At 38.4% G+C, this 5,757-nt stretch overlaps 1 pseudogene; it reads left to right on the top strand.

The window, feature by feature from the left end:
* Positions 1–1,121: 1,121 nt before the first annotated feature.
* LOC103330538 (exopolygalacturonase pseudogene) lies at positions 1,122–2,346 on the top strand (annotated as a pseudogene).
* The last annotated feature ends 3,411 nt before the right edge of the window (positions 2,347–5,757 follow it).

Genomic DNA, 5,757 nt, shown 5'->3' on the forward strand with positions numbered 1-5,757 from the left:
GCACGATAATAACTTGCAGACCGTCCGGATAAGAGAATAAATATGTATATATATATATATATATATATAAACATACACATTCAGTTTGTCTGATAATCTTCAATTAATATGGTGGAAGGATCAAAATCAAGCTGGCATACTAATCCCAGCTTCAATTGGCCAAGCATGGGAAGAAACAATGCCCTCTTGTTGGCATCGAACTGGTTGTAGGCCAAGAAAAGTATATAGAGTAGAAACTGATGCACTATCATGTGAAGGTATTAGTGAATGTATGCTTTAACACAGGCAATTTATTTGCAAATATTAAATATATTAGAATTTTATAACTCATACCATGTGAAGGTATCTGAGCGAAGAAAAAAGACCGGTACATGCACCACAAAACAATAAAAAAAAAAAAACAAAGAGCACAACAATTTATCTTTAACCCAACATAGGTAGCACAGGCAAGGGCTTTCGTTAGACATTATAACTCATAATGGTGCGCTTGACATTAGAACATTGAGAGGTAAGAGGGCCTTTGTTTCCATTGTAGGTGAGATCAATGTCACCGGCGGATAGCAAGCAAAAACCCATGGATTATAAGAAAAATAAAAAGAGTATGGTAAAAAATAGATGAACTAACCACCACAATGGTGCAAGTGGATTATTTAAGCTAAGTCGATGAATTAAAGTTGTGGAGATGAGGCACTTTCTAGTTGGATGATATTAGAAAAAGTTTATACATAGATGCGCCAATAGTGTAGGCATGGTCTTTTCCTGTTGATCTTGTTAACTCTATCCAGGTGTGTATGCACGGTTTTGGTCCTCCTTTTTTGGAATATACATATATTGCGGGGTGTGGAGGAGGACAGCAATACTACAAACAGCTTAGCACGTTCTAGATAGAGATTTGGTGATGAATATTCTCAAGGCTAAACAGCTTACTAATTATAGGATATAAAGCTAAACTAGAATGCAACTGTGTATAAAAATAGTTAGTGATTGGTTGGATAGTTTGATGGCGTTGAGCCTTCCCAATCGGACTATAAATTGGCCTCAACTCAAAATGGAGTTGCATCATCCTTCCAAAGGGAAAAAAAAAACAGAGATTAAAATAACAAAGTGGAAGGAAAATCAAGATGGCTATGAAATTAAGTTTCTTGGCAATGCTTTTGTGCTTATTGTTAGCATCTACACCTAAAGCTCATGCTAGTGTGTTTGACGTGACGAGTGCAACATACGGTGCAAAGCCTGGCTCTGATGTCAGTACGGCCTTGGCCAAGGCTTGGAGTGATGCATGTGCATCGCCATCCGCAAGTAAAGTTGTTGTTCCGGCGGGACATACAACTTAAAAGAAGCAAATTTCAGAGGCCCCTGTAAGGCTCCTATTGAGATGCAAGTTCAAGGCACATTGCAGGCTCCAGCAGACGCTAGCCAACTCACAAGACCGGATACTTGGGTTGGTTTTCAGTACATTGACATGCTCACCTTATCAGGTGGTGGGACTTTTGATGGCCAAGGAGCACTTTCTTGGAATCAAAATGACTGCCACAAAAACAAAAATTGCAAACCTATTCCCGTTAATCTGCGGTTCGAATTCCTCACAAATTCCAAAGTTCAGGACATAACTTCACTTAACAGCAAATTTTTCCACATGCATGTTTTCCGATGCAACCATACTACATTTCAACAGCTTACCATCACAGCACTGACGACAGCAGAAACACAGATGGAATCCATATCGGGGCTTCGACTGGTATCAACATTACTCATGCAAAGATTGGAACTGGGGATGACTGTATTTCTATTGGTGATGACTCCCACGAAATCATAGTGACTGATGTTACTTGTGGGCCTGGCCATGGAATAAGCATTGGAAGCCTGGGAAAATATAAGGACGAAAAGGATGTGACCGGGATCATAGTTAAGAACTGCACCCTGACTAATACGGACAACGGTGTGAGAATCAAAACATTTCCAGATTCTCCTTCGCCTAGCACTGCCTCGGGTATACACTATGAGGATATTATCATGGTTAATGTCAGTAACCCTATCCTTGTAGACCAATTGTACTGCCCATATACTCAGTGTGAACAAAAGCCTCCGTCAAAAGTTAAGATAAGCAATGTCAGCTTCAAGAACATTAAGGGCTCATCTTTCACTCCACTTGCAGTCAAGCTTGTATGTACCACGGGCATACCATGTGAGAATGTGGAATTGACTGACATTGATCTCACCTACGGTGGAGACAAAGGCCCTCTTACCTCTATGTGTTCTAATGTCAAGCCCACAATTACTGGCGTGACAAATGCTCTTGGTTGTGCTACATCGTCCTTGGCACCTCTTCCTTTATCCAAGAAGTAGAAAGTACTAATTGTTGTTCTCAATACATAAATTGCTGTGTTCTACTTTGCTTTTGTGCTACATGTTCTCTCCTTTGTCCAATACATAAGGTGGCTCACTCCCTTGCTAGGCATTCCTTGTTGTTAGATCAAGAATCTTTTGGTTAGAGGAAGAGGCTCCATGACTTAATTACTTCATTGTTATTGGATAATCTTAGATCAAAAAATGTAAAATTAAAATTCACCCAACATAATCTCACTCTTATTTACAAATAAGAGTTTTTATTATTAATTGAGTACGACTCATTCAGGATGAAGATATCTCTTAATTATAATCTCTTTGGAAAGAGAAAACCCTTTGATTCCAATATGAAGAATGAAATAAGTAATGGAATTTGATTTGATGATACGGCTGCATCCAAGGAACCCTAGACTGCCTACATACCCCATTTTGGGGATCTAGCCTTTTGTAGTTCTCAGATAATTTGACTGGAGTTTCATGGAATGAATGACCCCTTGAAGAATTTGTGGTATGAGAAATCTTTTATGAAATTTGGATGAATGTGGTTGGACCAGGGATTCAATTTGATTTTGTGGTTGGAAAAGTGTTTGGGGCGAATTTGGTTAAGGTACACCAAGGGTTCTGTTTGGACTTGCAGTTGTATTTGGATTGAATTTCCAAATTGCCTACGTATCCTTGGCGGAATCAAACCGGACTTAGTTCCTTGATATCTTGATTGGACTTTTGAAGAATGAATGACCCCTTGAAAGAATTTGTATGTTTGAGATATTTGAAATTTGCACGGGTAGATGACCCATGAGAAAATTAGAATGGTTTTGTACCATTTGAGAAATTTAGGATTTTCATATCAATTATTTGCTAGTTGATACGTTTTTATTTTGAAGGAAATTTTGGATGGACCAATTTTGATTTGATGAAAAAGTCCATCAAACTTTATTTGATGGTTATACCAGTTATTTGTTAACTGGTATTTTCTAGCACTTGAGAATTGTCAATGGTTAGCTCCATTTAAACATGTGGGAGATCCTGTTTGAACCCTTGAATTTGGAAGATGACCCACTTGCCCTTCATCCTTCTTTGACAATTTTTGGATATTTGGCTAGGAAGATGCAAGTCTCTGCATGTCCAGCAAAACCAATTGGTTGGGCTTTGGGTTTGCTATTATCACATCCTCACTAAACAACCACTTTCTTGCTCTACTTTTCCACTAAGCAACAGCAGTGCATTCCTTCTTTGATTTGTGACTGGAACTTTTGCTGGGGCAAAGTCCCATTTAGTTTGGCCTGCAGGACGCCAGAGAAAGGCTTGTTGCCCACTTGTGCATTCATTTTCTTCTTTATTTGTTAAAGACTCCAAGGCTCCAGGGAAATTGAGGGGTGCAAATTAATTCTCTTGTGCTTGATTTGGAGAAGTTTTGGTCTGACAAGAAGACAGTTTTCTTTTTGTACACCTTGAATATCTTTGTCTTTTTGTTTGTTACTCAAAAACACCTGCATTATTTTCATCAGTATGTCTATGAACACCTGCAAAGCGCTCACAACACTTAATACAGTGGGATTCTTGTGGAAGCCTATCTGTATATTTTCACAATAGGGAGGTCCTTGCGAGAGCTCCCTCTTGTGTGATTTCTTGAGATTTCTCTAACAGCAGGGACATGATTCTTCAATTCTTTTTTTGAGAATGATGAATTTCTTTTGCCTGCAGTGGTCTCATGAGACTTCTTTGACAGCAAAGACATGGAGGAATTTCTCAATGCACATTCTCAAAGCCTTTATGGCAGACAGCAGCGGAAGGGGACTTTGAACTTTTGATAGGAAATCTGTCATCAATTTGGTGCCCCATGATTGTTATTTAAAGGTCAACTTCCGTGTGATGCTCAGGAAACGTCATTTGCAGAGGCTTGTTTAATTAAACTTCGCATAAGATGTTTGAGTTTTGAGCAGCAAGGGAATATACTGCACAGAGAAACATGATGAAATTTTCTGGCAGAAGAAATAAACTTTATACCTTGCCTTTCTTCTGCCCTTTTCTTTCTCTTCCTCCTTAATCAGAATCCCAGCAGCCTCTTCGTTTTCTCTCCAGACTTTTCTTCCCTGCAGCAGCTTTTATTTTTGCCTCCTTCAGACTTCTCGCCTCTTATGTGCAGTCCATTGGTTCCTCTCTGCGTTTTCTCTCTTGCCTCTGTTTCTGCCCTTTCTTTTTTTGCAGCACCTCCTTTTTTTTACCTCTGCACGTTCATGTCTTTTATAGGCAAAAGATATAGCAGTTGGGGAAGCACGTTTGCTAAGTGGGCGGCCTCTCTGCTGAATGGAGTTGCAGAGGATAAACACGATCTCTTCCCACCTTTTATTTTTCATTCGTTTTATTTTATATTTCTTTTGAAAACTGACCTTATCTCCTTTTAATTTCTAGTAGGGACAATCAGTAGCCTTAAAGATCAACCTTCACGTATTGGGCTTTTATCACGGGCCCCTTTCCTTGTCATGTAATTTTTTGTGTTCAACATATAATACTCCAAGTTTATCAAATTAATGAAATCTTTCATAATTTTTTTTAAAAAACAAAACAGGAGGGTGAAGCTAGAAAACAATTTTTAGAGGGACCAAGATGTGAATAACTTAGTTTGGGGGCCATTACATAAATCTTTTACAAACTCTTCCATGAAATGCTAGAAATAGCCCTATACTATTAAAATATTATATTTATGGAGTATAGCCGCACGGCTATACCTTTAAAATATTATATTAGGGTTTAGTGAAGAATTAGTATTTAAATATTTCAATTAATTTCATAAAATGACTTAATAAATACAAATTAATTATATTTAATTATCTCAAATAATTTTGTGGAATTTAAAATTATTTTAAAAATAGTTTCAATTATTTAAAAATTCTAAAAATCGAATTTTAATCTCCAAACTCTAAATCCAAGTCTCGAACCAAAAACCCTAGCTTTCGAACTTGTCCGAACTCGTTCCAAAATCATTCGCAAGCCTTAAACTATGGCTATAAATCTACTGTATGACACTTAGGACTCAATTAGGCTTGGATAATCACGTAACTCGACCCAGGGCTTTACGATTTAGGTTTCGCTCTCAGTCTTGGGTTAGTCTGATGTAACCAAACCTACACTAGACATGTCTCGGCGAATTATGTCGAGATAAACCTAGCCCAACAAACTTTAATGGGATAGACTTATCTCGGCAAACTTTGATGGGATAGACCTATCTCGGCGAATATGTGTCGCCAGTCGCCCCCTTTTATTCCTTCACAGCCAGAGCCACTATGTCAAAACCACTGGTCGCTCTGCCCAAACTATCGGTCGCTTTGTCCTCCTTTCCTGAACATTAAGCCTCTGTGTCAAAACAACCGGTTGCCAGTGAAAAATTATTGAGAACTCCACGCTGCCAAA

This window comes from Prunus mume, linkage group LG5, assembly GCF_029339155.1.
Source record: "Prunus mume cultivar Tortuosa linkage group LG5, ASM2933915v1, whole genome shotgun sequence".
NCBI lineage: Eukaryota > Viridiplantae > Streptophyta > Magnoliopsida > Rosales > Rosaceae > Prunus > Prunus mume.